General features: G+C 39.6%; 1 long non-coding RNA gene across 1 annotated transcript; it reads left to right on the plus strand.

The window, feature by feature from the left end:
- Positions 1-2,266: 2,266 nt before the first annotated feature.
- LOC120110914 (uncharacterized) lies at positions 2,267-5,558 on the plus strand. The gene is made up of 3 exons (XR_005512055.2): positions 2,267-3,446; positions 4,733-4,783; positions 5,390-5,558. It is a non-coding gene; the product is annotated as an uncharacterized LOC120110914 (long non-coding RNA).
- Positions 5,559-13,861: the final 8,303 nt, after the last annotated feature.

Raw genomic sequence — 13,861 nt, forward strand, 5'->3', positions numbered from 1 at the left:
ATGATTATATGCAAAATTACCTAAAAGTGATCCCCCTTGTATATTAAGGGTACTTTGAATTGCTAGAAGAGCACTTGCTAAATATTGCTAAAAAAGAAAAATAGTAGTAGTAGAGAAGGAGAGAAGAGTTGGTTTGGTGCGGTAAGAATGAGGGAGGAAAGGGGTATTTATAGGACTCCAAATATTTTTTTCCCAAAATACCCCTCAAATTAGCCGTTTTATGATTGCTGGGAGGGGTATTTTGGGTAAAAACCAAAAATAGCCGTTATGGCAACGATTTTTTTTTTGCCAGACGGGTCGTGCCAGGCACGGCCCGTAACGGCTATTTTTTTTTGCCATACGGACCGTGCCAGGCACGACCCGTCTCGTGCCAGGGCCCGGCACGGCCCGCCACCCCACGGGCCTCGTGCCGGGCCAGGCTAAGCGGGCCGTGCCTGGCACGGCCCGTTTAGTAACAGGCCGGGCCAGGCACGGCCCGTTTAGTCTGTGGCCCAGTGGGCCTGGGCCGGACCCGGCACGGCCCGATGCCCATCTCTAGGTGAAATAGGGTTTGCTTCAGTGGTCATATCCCTTTTCTTTAGTAACTTGATGTTTTATGTTTGATTCATGAATGATGCATCTCGAAAGATATTGATTTAAATAATTGTAATGCGGGTGGGTCTCCTTTCTTTTCTCTCAACAAGAGTTAGTTTATATGAAACGTTATTGAAAATTTATGGTCTTAACTTTTCCCTTAATCTTACTTTATTTAGAAAGAATTGCGTAGTAGGATATCATGTAAATATATCTTGACGTCCATCTAACATATTTTATGAAATAACCCTCATATGAAGCAGAAGTATGCTCTCAATGTGCTAGCTATTTGCCTATTTATTTTTCCTGCTCCATGAAAATTTATGCAAATAACATCTCATGAAATATGATGTTTTTTTATTAAGAAAGTTAACTGAAAATAACAGTGCAGCAGACTGGGTTGCTTCCTATATTACCCGGTACACTAGGGAGGTTCTCTAGACTAGCTTAGATTGCATCCCACACTTTTTATTTTGTTTACTTTCTTTTGATATGTCTGACTGTACTCACGTTAGAGGTATATGAAATGGAATACCATTTTGACAAAAAAAAAAAAAAAAAAATCTAGTGCATGGCTGACAGCAGACCCACGACTGGTGCTTATTTAAAGCATGACTCCAAAGAAGAGGCCCTACTTGATGAGTGAATTTCAACTAAATAATGCTGCGGCTTAACAAGGACAGATTACAGTAGGCCCAATTATAGCTATCCCGGTCAACGAGACCTAAACAACCAAAGCAAGGATTTTTCCCATCACCGTCTCCTTCACAGCCCACTTCCTCTATTCCTACCACTCACTAATTTGCTGCCCGGGGAATTTGACCATCATAAAATTTTAATTAGTGCAAAAAATATTGTGACCTATGCTCAGCCTAATCCGAGATTGGGTAACCAATTGGGATAATGCTTTAATTTAATCATAATTTTCAAATAGAATACGACCTTTAAAATCCAAATTGGGACAATGCTCTAACCCATACTCGATTTATTTAAAATTTGGATTAGAAAATTGTATCCATATATCTCATTCTAATTAAAGAAATTCTTGATCCATACCTGACCAAATAAAATTGGGCCTGGTTGTGCTTTTTTTCTTTTTCGGTAGAATCATTGCAATTGGTTTTGGAGAAGATGCCAGAATATGGCCGAATGCCAAGTTCATATCGATTTGAGGGAATTTGGGGGGGGGGGGGTTGGTTGAGGCAATCAAATTCTTGAACAATATGCCATTCCATGGGCTTAATCCAAAATGTTAGAAACTATAATATTATCTTGAAAAGTAGGTATAACAGCAGGCAGTTGATGCACGCCGAGATCCAAATTATCTGCAGGGGTTATTAGGGCAACTTTTCTAAAATTTTTACACAGGGCAGCTTGTCTCTCCCTCGAACTCGAACTTACCAGTTTTACCGTCCATCAAAATCTCATTGATGTGGGGAAAAAGAAAAATATAAATTAATCACATAATTATATTTTATTATTAGTCATTTGTGATTAATCCCCTATTCTCTTGACTTATCTTCTTTTTTACTTTTTATCTTATATTTTATTTTTCCTTTTCTAATGCTTTTTTTCTCTAATCCAGTAGGGGAGATCAAACAGTAAAAGATTATTTTTTTTTAAATAAATATAATTAGTAGAAATAAACTCGAAAAAGTTTAAATTCTATAAAAAGTAAATCTCGACTTCCATGTCAACTTTGCTTTCAATTACTCTATCGAATTCTTCTCAGATTAGAAAATACGTTCGGTGAAAAAAAAAAATTTCAATTTGAGTAGTTCATTTTAGGACTCAAACAATAAAATTTTGGCCCTTTTAAACTCCTAAGAGATTAGCTTTATAATGTAGGTCTCAAAAAGTTATTTAATTTTAGAAAGAAAAAGATCATCACAATCAACAATCGTATGACCAAAATTTGGCCTATTTTACTTTCTTATTCAACCCTACTATAGCTATATCTTCCCTTGTTCAGATGATTTAGCTCCTACTAAAGATTTGCTTCACCATCTCGCAGCTGAACCCCTACCTAAGGGGCCACCCCCTTATCACCAGACCCCTCCCCTCCAACCGCCTCTCGAACCCCTCCGGCATCCACCCCTCGCCGGCGGCCTCGCTCACCACCCAAACAACCGGGTGCCAGGCCAACTTCAACCCCAATGCCATGCCCTTCAGTTGCTCGCCGGAGAAGTGGCTCCAGCTTCCGAAGCAGACATACACCACCGACTTTGGTTTCTTGGTGCCAAGCCAGAAGAGGCAGCGCTCGCGGTTGGCAGCGGCGGCTGGGTCGTCGCCCCCGCGGACGGCGAGGTCACCGGCGTTGGCTGAGGCGAGCGCGACGGGCCCCACGAACCAGGACCGCATGCGGTCGACTTTGAAGTAGAGGTCGGCGTAGGCGGACTCGATCTCGGCGAAACTGTTGAAAAACGACACCAAGGCTTCCGGATTCGCCTTCACTGAGGTCGTCCATGGCGGCGGTGATGGGGCTGTCGCCGCGGAGGAAGTCGGGGAGCTCGCGCCGGACCATATGGATGGGGTGGGGAACGTAAGGGACAAGAAAGGGGTCGTCATCGCTGGAGACAGCGAGGTGGGACTTGGGAGAGGCAGCGGAAGGCGCCCATGACGCAGACGGGGAAGAGGCCGAGGGCGTGCAAGGAGAGGAGGGGGACGGCGAGGTCGCGCGCGATGGCGGTGGTCCAGGGGACTAGGGCCAGGTGGGGATCAGAGGAAGGCCCAGGTGTTAGGTCCTTCAGGGGAAAGCTGGGGGTGACACCTCACCCCACCTAAAAGAGCCTTACCGCTCTCCTTCCTCCCCAAGGACTTTCTAGGACGATGGCTGAAGCACCGGAGCAGGAGGCACCGCAGTTCATCCCCAGGTAAGCTCCCTGATCATTCTGTTTCTTCCTTATTTTTTTTCCTGTTCCAAAATAAAATAGAGGAGGGACTCCGTACACGGTTCTCGGCTGCAGCCGCTGCCGGCTCTCGGCCGGGGGGTTGCAGTCGGCCGGAGCCCCATTCCCTTCTTCATCTTCAGTGGGATAGGGGGTCTCGGTGAAGAGAAGAAGGGAGGAAAGAAAAGAAGAAGAAAGAAAGAAGAAAAAGGAGAGAGGGAAGAGGGGACTCCCGTGTGCGGCCGCGAGGGTCGTCGGCGCCGTCGGTCCCCGCCGCGGGCTGTTCCTTCCTCGAGGTCTCTCTTCTCCACGGGAAGGAGAGAGGGTCGGCGACCACGGGCCGCGGCTGCTACAGCCGCCACGGGAGCCGCCGGCCGACCTCAATCCGGCCCCCGAGCCCCGGCATGGGGTCGCCCCCCCCTCTATGGTCACGAAAGAAGAGGAGAGGAAAAGAAGAAAAGAGGAAGAGGAGACTCACCGGCTCGTCGTCGTGTGCAGCGGCCGCCGGCTTCGGCCGCGAGCACCGTCGACACGAGCGTCGACCGCAGGCGCGGCCAAGAGCGCCGCAGGCTCGGCCGGGGACGCCTCAGGGCCTGGTCGCGGACGCCGCCGGTCGTGGCCCGGCCCCCTCCGCTTGCCGTCCTCCCCTCCGCTCGTCGTCCTCCCTTCGTCGGAGAAGAGAGGAGGAGAAAAGGGGGGAAGAGAGGAGGGAGTCGGGAAGGTTCTGGAGAAGAGAAGAAAAAGAAAAGAAAAGAGAGAGAAAGAAAAAGAAAAAGAAAGAAAAAAAAAGTGGGAAATGGAAAGGAAAAGAAAAAAAAAAGAAAAAGAAAGAGAAGAGAAGAGATCCTTAACGGGTCCGGCCCAATGGGACGGATCGGGTTCGGGTCCGAAACCCGTTAAGCCCAATAATAAGAAATTGGTTTAGCCAATTGAACCTGAACCCGAGCCCAATCAATTGAGCTAAGTCTGGACGAGCCCAAACTGCAAATTGGGTCAAGTCCGAACCGAATTAAGCCTAAATTAATTTGGGTCCGAATCCAATTAAGTTGAGTTAGTTCCAGCAGATTCAATTGAATATGAATCAGGCCCAATTTAAACCCAATTCAACTAATTTGAGGCCAAATTGAGCTCCAAAGGCTCTAAATTGGGTAAATTGGACTTGGGCTAGATCCTTGGATGGGATCCAAGCAAGTAAGTTCATAGTATGATGAACTAAGAAATTTTATGATAAATAAATGGGAAATAATGTAATCCCTATGATGTTGTTTTAGGTGATTAAGGATTTGTCACCTGGACTTGAGAAATTTGGAAAGTGAATTGAGGTAAGTAATCTATTTTAATCTTATTATGGATCATATGAGTACTATGTTTGTTAAGTTTTTAAAGTGTTATTCATGCATGATACGTTATGATGGATAAGTAACTTACCTGATCTCATAAACTATGGCCATGTATGCACCATGATTATGATGATATTTTAATCATGCATGCAAGTTAGTATAACGGAATACTATCTAGCCAAGAGGCACTACAAATGGACTCAAAGATGCTACTAATCGAATGCAACTGAGCTGGCCTTGCTCGTGGCCGAGAATGACTGAGCCTGCTCCGCCAGTGGCTGAATAATAACTGAGCTGGCCCCGCCAGTGGCCGAGACTAACTTCGCAGTAGCATCCGAGAGGATGGACCACGGCATGCCGGGGGCACGGTTTCATATGCATATTTTATGAAAATTCTGTTTGACTGAAAATACTGCTTTGTTTTCCCAGCATACATATTTTGCCTTGATAAATTGTGAGATAATATGCATGTCAGCTTCTCAAACCCTGCATAAACATGGTTACCATTATGTTCGATCCGGTAAGATTATGTATGATTACTTACTGAGCTGTGTAGCTCATACCCGTTATTTACATTTTCTCTTTCAGATCCTCACCACTGATAGCTGTCAAAGACACTTACTTTTGTATCAGGGCTTCTTTCGGGTAAAGCAAGTATACTTTTGTGTACATAAACTACATAGAAACTCTGTATTTGGGTACTGACCAGCATATTGTACTAAGAATGCTTTCATATGAAAAGATTTGGTTGGTTTGACTACCCTGTTACCCATGTATGAGGCTTCGTGCCAATGGGGGATGTTCATAATAAAATTTATAAGTCATTTTCAGATGTGATTGGAGGCAAAGAAAGAACATTTGCTTAAGATATAACATTTCTATATGATGTGATTGGAGGGGGGCGGGGGGCGGGGCAGCCGTGGATAGGCAACCAATGGGGGATGTTCATAATAAAATTTATAAGTCATTTTCAGATGTGATTGGAGGCAAAGAAAGAACATTTGCTTAAGATATAACATTTCTATATGATGTGATTGGAGGGGGGCGGGGCAGTCGTGGATAGGCAACCAATGGGGGATGTTCATAATAAAATTTATAAGTCATTTTCAGATGTGATTGGAGGCAAAGAAAGAACATTTGCTTAAGATATAACATTTCTATATTATAATATTTTTTGACCAGCTCGTTTCAGAGCTCAAACAATATAATTTTTGTCCTTTTAGATTCCTAAGAGGTTAGCTCTACTATGTAGATCTTAAAAAGTTATTCGATTTTTTTTAAAAAAAATATCTCAATTAGTCGGCGTATGACCAAATTATGGCCTCCAGAAATTTGGCATGCAATTTGGCTTTTCGATGTGGTGAATTTTACTCTTAAATTCTTTTCAACCCTACTCATAGTAGCTAAAATGGTCTATATCGAGTCTTATAATCCTCTTAGATCAGGGCTCCTCTAGTTTACAAGATTTAGCTCCTACTAAATCAACATTGAAGATAGAAAAATGCTTGCTTCACCATATTGCAGCTGAACTACTTAGCTTTACACGGAGATGGTTTCTGGTCTTAGTCTTCTTTATTATATGGTAGATTATTCTCTCTAGATATGGAAAATAGCTTTACTACAGGACTTATTGATGTTTGTCTTAAAGGCATCACCAATCGAGACAAGATCTTGATGAGTTAGGCAATCATCTTCTCTAGTTATGTACAATGTTCCTTCATTTCGTCATCTATTGAGATAGAACTAGTAGCCATACTTGTCTTTATCTTTCAATGTACTTCATGCATGGATAGTCATTATCCTCATTGCTTATATTGTTCGCACATCTTAACCATGAGCTAAGACCCTCCTAAATTTAGGGGACTGAAACGGATGGATATATATATATATATATAGAGAGAGAGAGAGAGAGAGAGAGAGAGAGAGAGAGAGAGAGAGAGACCTCAAAATGCCTGCGATGGGTTCCGTTCCGGAATTTCAATGAAGTGCGTCATCTGCAACGACCGTGGTGGGGCCGGGGGCATCATCAAAGTCATTTAGATCGTGTCCGGGCCTCAAGGCAGGGGACTTCGTCTTGTGCCTCAGTAGAAAGTTCATCCGAACGAAAACAAGCCAGGTCGACATCGCCAGTTCTACCGAAACAAGCCAGGATTGATGTATCCGAGTTGGTGGCTTATAGAATTATTATAACATATCTATATTATATAATTTTTTAAATTAAAATTATTTTCTATTTATGCTACAGAAGATGATTGAAAGAGTAGTATTTAAAGTAGAAATGTAATCATATATTATGCATATTTTATAGTTTTAACTTTTTAATATAGTTTTATATTTTTTTAAAAAATAAAAAATAGAAAAGTAGGATTTAAAGCGATTGCTACCCGGTCATCAAGTTTTATAGGGTCACTGTTTTGTCCCTTTGTTTACAGTAAGGGCCTAGCATGTGGCTGAGCCGCAGAGAGATCATTCCTTTTGTGCTCTTTCAGCTTCCAGATTATTTCTTTTTTAGGATCAGATTGACGAATGACAAGGATGCGTCCCCAGGCAGCGACCGCGTTGGATGGTGATTGATGCGCACATGCATTTCTATTGGCACTTGTTGGAAACCAGCAGTTTGGGTTCCATAATACATATGCTAAGATTTAGAATCACAATAATAATGTATTTAAGTTTGAGATATACCAGCGGAAGACATATTGAATACGATTCTTCAATCACCTGTAATAATAACGTCTGGATCTTTCCTTCCTTACTCTTCAGAAAAGATAGCTGTCAATGGGACAAGCTGGGAAGGGTGGGGGGCGGGGGTTTGGGTGCAATTAAAAAGTGGGGATGGGGAGGGGAATAAGTTCCGAGGGCAATTAAAGGGGGGAATATGTGGTGCAAAATGTCCCGAGCCATAATATTATCTTGAAAAGTAGGCGGAACGGGGTGGGTATATGTGATGCAAAATGTCCCAAGCAATAATATTATCTTGAAAAGGGACTCCCTCTTGCGGGCTGCATCATGATATCGCGCCAGTTTCTTTCTTTTGGGGTCGGAGTGACGCGGAAGCGCACCTGAAGAGCGACCGCCAAAAAATATAATTTGATGATAATAGAAGAATAATAAAATTTTAAAAATAAAATTAAAAATATTATAAATAAAATATATTTAATGATTACTGATAATGTTACAATTAACATCTAACCAACAAAAAATATTAAATATATAAACTTTAATGTAAGAACTTTTATGAGTATGAATATATAACGATTCATAAAAAATGTAAATATTGAATATTAAATATAAATATTAATATAAGATATTAAATTTCTTTATTAAATAAGTATTAAAAACCTTTTATTTAACTTCTATATCAAAATATTAATATAAGAATTTATATTAATATGAATATTAATATAATAAAAGGGCCCCGTGTCTTTAACCCACACTTCTCCACGCAACTTTTCTCGTCCTTTTCAGACAGGCGAGCGACAATAGATAATGTATCTTCATGCGCCCAATCTTGGGGACCTTCGGTATGTTAAAATTAGAATATATGCGTGGTCCGTACAGGTAATTATTTCTCAGCTTACTTCTCATGAAGAGCCAACGTTGGACTCTTTTGCGTGAATGCGGCCCACCACGGCGCTTCGTCGTCTCCACCTTTATGGATACAAACAAAGGCCGCCTCCCACCAACTCGCATATATACCTTGGCTCTACTTCTTTTCACATTTCCATCCCATCCCTTTTCTTTTACGGGAGCGGCCCAATATATTTAAGAGGCTAAGTTTATTTTATCTTTGAGATTTTTTTTTTATTTTTATAGTGGATCAGCTTAAGATAAACTCATAATTTTTTTTTCTTTTTATTTTATCTTTAATGCTTTTACTGTGGTGGGCCTTCTTTGAGCCGAAATCTTAGGCGACCGCCTAAATCGTCTAAAAGTTGAGCCGGCCCTGTTTCTTTGAAATGCAGATGCATGTGCCAAGTACTAGTTTTATTAAGTTTAGCTTCTCTGGTAACATGATCTCCTAAACTTATAATGCGAACAACTTTCTTGCAGTTTCGAAAATACAATGATATTGGAGAGGAATGTAATATCTATAGTTGGATTGTCTCTGATACATACATATAACATAAATAAGAATTGATAAAGATAAATAAACAATATAAGCACCTTCGGTGGATGAGGATATGTCATCGTCATTCCAACATTTTGTAACTTAGCCTAGCTTTTTGGTAGTCTCAAGTAGATTCTTTTAGCTCTTTCATCATCTCGGCAATTAAGAGGTAACACATATCTATACTTGAACCAGTGCAACCATATAAGAAAGGATGAGAAAGAGAATGAGTACAAGAAAGTAGGGTTTACATCCCTTTTCTTTCATCAATGATGATAGAACTAAGGTACATGTCTCTATTTATAATAGAAGTGATGAGATCCTTCTTTGTACAAGTTAGGTCAAATTTCTCTTCTAGTTCTAATAGTATTCACTTTAGTAAAATAGACATGAATGGTAGAAAAAAAAACTCGAAATAATTAAAATTCTACTGGAGATAGATCTTAATTCTATATCAATTTTGTCTTCTGCCTCTCTATCAAATTTTTCAGATTGGAAGATACACTCAGTCAAATTTTTTTTTGAAAATAAAATTTTTGATTTGATCAGCCCGCTTCAGAGCCCAAATGATGAAATTTTGGTCCATTTTAACCCCCTTAAAGGACTGGCTCTACGATGTAGATCTCTAAAAGTTATTTGATTTCAAAAGAAAAAAAATCATCTCAATCGAGCGTCGTATGACCAAATTATGGCTTCTAGAAGTTTGACGCATGATTTCAGCTTTCCAATATAGTAGATTTTGCTTTTGGATCCTATCTCGCACTACCTATAGTAACTAAAATGGTTCGCATCGAGTCCTATTATTCTTCTAGATCATTCAAAGAGCAAAAAAAGTAGTTTGAGACTCTTGAAGGAGGTTTCAATTTTTAATAGCAAAAAAAGGTTAAATGATAAAAAAAATTCCTATATTTTTGCAAAATTTTCAAATACAGCATATTGTTTTAATTTTTTGTAATGGGGGCAGTACTTTATTAATTGTTGCAATGCCGGCTTGTTGTCAACTAGCATTCAATTTTGCTGTTAAAGTGCCCATGTGGAAGTAACATGAAAATTTTGAAAATGGCATGGAAAATAACAAAAATGAGATGGAAATGACATGGAATAAACTAAGTTAAAATGGAAATTAAAAGCTTTTGTACGTAGTTAGAGGGGGAGAAGAGAGAGAGTAACCGATACATAGAGAGGGACTCATGAGATTAGAGATCGAAGGGACTAGGGGTTCGCACCAAGAAGGTTTGCATTGTGAAATTGGGTCCAAATTAGCGTTTGCATTTCATATCTTTCTTGCTTAAAAAGGTGAGGGGAGAGATTAGGGTTTGCAATTGGAAAATTGCAATGGAAGTGCTTGGAAGCTTCAACATGGTCGACGGGACAACTAGCCTAACAACGCCTATGATGTCTGGAGATCAAATGTCATGCCATTATCAAGTTAAAGCTGGGTTTTATGGAGTAAAAGAAAGCAAGTCTCTACAATGCCGATTTTGGAAGGTGTGATCTCTCCAAACTATTAGCTAGCTAGCGTTAGGAAAGCAAGTAGTTGGTGACTTTCAATTTCCTGATAAATTTCTTGTGCATATTAAATTTCTTTTCGTGATCCTTCAGCTTCCAGAAATTTCTTTTTTTTTTTAATCGAACTGAGCCAATGTTCAAGCCAAACAACGCTGGGCACCAAAGAGGGATTCCCTTTTGCGGGCTGCCTCCCATCAAGGTATTCAAGCGCCAATGTCTTTTGGGGTCGGATTGACGCGGAAGCGCACAACGTTTTTTTCCATTTCTTCTTTTTTTTTTTTTTGCTTAAAAAAAGGGGAAGGGGGAAGAAAGGGACAAGCCCACCATTGCGTAGCAGCTTCTACTGGACCCCCATTCTGCCAGGAGAATGTTCGATGCGGAAAAAAATGACCATATGTTGGGCATCCCGGCCGGTTTTACTCATACCCTCCCCACCCGTGGGCCCGGCTCGGTTATCCCTCTGGGCTCCGGCACGAATCCTCCATGTGAGTACGTCACACCTGGCACCACCGAGGTTACCAGCGGACCAGTAGCCCTCCCAGACTCCATGTCCGAGCAGGAAGCATCCGGTCTCCATAATTTAATCGACGTGCGCGCGTTTCAAACTCGGAACCACTTGGTTGGAAATAAAGCCCCGTTCCTCTAGGCTACCACCTCAGTGGCGAAGCGCACCGCATTTGATGGTGATACATTCCTATTTCCATTGGCACCTCACTCGTCCTATCAAACAGTTATAATGATATTATTATGATAATTTATTATTTATATATTACAAAAGTATTATTTTCTTTGTTATTAATATTATACAAGAATAATATCCGTGCAATGCATAGAAAAATAATGAAAATCAAAATATAATTTGATGATAAAAAATAATAAAAATTAAAACAATAAAATTAAAAATATTATAAATAAAATATATTTAATACTCACTGATAATGTTACTATTAACATCTCACGAACAAAAAATATTAAATATATAAACTTTAATGTAAGAACTTATATTAGTATGAATATATAAAGATTCATAAAAAATGTAAATATTGAATATTAAATATAAATGTTAATATGAGATATTAAATTTCTTTATTAAATTAGTATTAAGAAAATAAGAAAACCTTTTATTTATCTTCTATATCAAAATATTAATATAAGAGTTCATATTAATATGAATATTAATATAATAAGAGGGTCCGGTATCTTTTGCTGTCACTTCTCCACGCAGTTTTGTCATTTTTTGGGGTCAAGCTAGCGGGTGTCACATAGCCTTCGTCATTTTTTTTGGGTCAACCGAGCAAACAGGTGTCCGCTTTGGAAGTCAATAGTCAGTGTATCTTCGTACATGCAACCTTACCTTGCGAGCCCGTGACAACTTTCCATATGTTAAAATAAAAAAAAATGCGTGGCCTCTATAGGTACCCCATGCCACAAATTTTCTTCTATAATATTAAAAAAGAATTTATCAATATGTTATCAATTTTATTCTTTTTACCAATTTTATAATTAAAATTCAATATAAAAATTATGAATTCCGCCAATCCTTATCTCTAGATAAGAAAATTATGAGATTAAGTAGATTAAGAGGTAACACTTATATTTAAATTGGTACAACTATATGAGATAGGATGACGAAGCGACCGGGTGCAAGATGACGCTTTCAAATTTGTGCATTTTTTTTCTTCTAAAAGTTAAGATAAAATGCGGTGCAAACGGGGCTGCAGGGCCTTACTTTCCTTTTGGCGAGAATTACGTGCCGCCTTGGTCCCACTTTCACGTCCGCATCTAAATAGGAATTAGCATATTGGTGGTTTCTTTTTTAATAAAAGTCCAAAAAATAAATAAAAGTTCAAATATTTTTATATAAAAAACATTAATAAGAATCCTATGTGCATTTCTTTTTTATCTGATTTTCTTTTACACTTTTTTTTCAATTTTTTCTTGAATTTTGGAGGGGCTCCAACTTTCTCTCTCCTCTTTGTATGAAAAATAAACTTAATAAGAATCTAAGTTCTATGGAGTTCCTTTTGCATCTGATTTTTTGTACGGGCTTGGAGTTCCTTTTTCATCTGTTTTTTTGTACTTTCAATTTTTTTCTAAATTTTGGAGAGAGCTCCAACTTTCTCTCTCCTTTTCATTAAATAGGTATGGATATGTATGATATTATTATTATTCATAATATTTTGATAGTCAACTATTTTAATAATTTTTTTTCCTTTGATAGAAAATAAAAAATATTTTTTTTAGAAATTTGAAAATTTTACTATTATAAATATTAGAATTATTATAAAATTTATATATTATATAATTTTTTAAATTAAATGATTTATGATTATTTTCTATTTACACTACTAAAGTAAAAAATTATATTATAGTAAAAATGTAATCATATATTATGTATATTTTATAGTTTTAATTTTTTAATATAATTTTATATTTTAAAAAATAAAAAATTACAAAAGTATGATTTCTATCTTCTTTTCTTTAATTGATGATGATAAAATTTGTTGGAGTGTGTGGAGACCCAAGGTGTTTCAGATTGCACATGGATGTATTCCGGATCGAAATCTTGGATGTAGAAAGCTTCTACAGGTTTTTTCAGCAGCAGTGAAATCGACCCCAGCAGTCCAGGAGTCGACTTGCACCGTGCCGGAGTCGACTCGCACCGTGCCGGAGTCGACTCGCACTGTGCCAGAGTCGACTCGCGTTTTATCCAGATTTCGGATGTTTCTGTCTCGTCTGAGAGAGTCGTCTCGCGCAATTTGGAGTCGACTCGCACTGTGCGGGAGTCGACTCGCGCTTTGGCGGAGTCGACTCGAGTTTTGTCCAGATTTTGGATGTTTCTATCTCGCCTGATAGAGTCGACTCGCGCAATCTAGAGTCGACTCGCACTATGCAGCTAGGGTTACAACGTGATAGAGAGAAAGCCCTAAGCCCGTGAGAGATTGAGGTGAAGAGTTTTTCTCTTGTAAATGGAAGAAGGTTGTTTCTCCTTTGCTCGAGCAATCAGTTTGTGATTGACTCGAGATTGTGTTCTCCATTGTAATTGTTCTACTGCGATAGAATCAAGCGGTCTTGAGGAAGTAGGCAAGTTTTGCCGAACCTCGGTAAATTCTGGTGTGTCGTGTTAACTGTCCTCCATAGCGATTTGTTTCGTATTATTTTTCGTCTCGTGCAAGGTGTAAGATCCTGCAATTCCGTGTTAGGATTGTCCTCCCCAACAGGTTATCGAAGTTGCTGGGGATTACGGGCTCTCCTTGGTTAGGGCATATCCCCTGCTCTCCCAACAACTGGTATCAGAGTGCAAGGTTTGTTACACATGGCGAGCGAAGGCAAGATGCAGATCGAAAAGTTCAATGGTGTGAACTTCGGATTCTGGAAGATGCAAATAGAGGATTACCTTTACCAGAAGGATCTCTATTTACCTCTTGGAGGAAAGGCAC

The sequence above is a fragment of the Phoenix dactylifera genome, chromosome 5 (genome assembly GCF_051530095.1).
Source record: "Phoenix dactylifera cultivar Ajwa chromosome 5, Ajwa_hap1_PhDact_Kaust_v1.1, whole genome shotgun sequence".
NCBI lineage: Eukaryota > Viridiplantae > Streptophyta > Magnoliopsida > Arecales > Arecaceae > Phoenix > Phoenix dactylifera.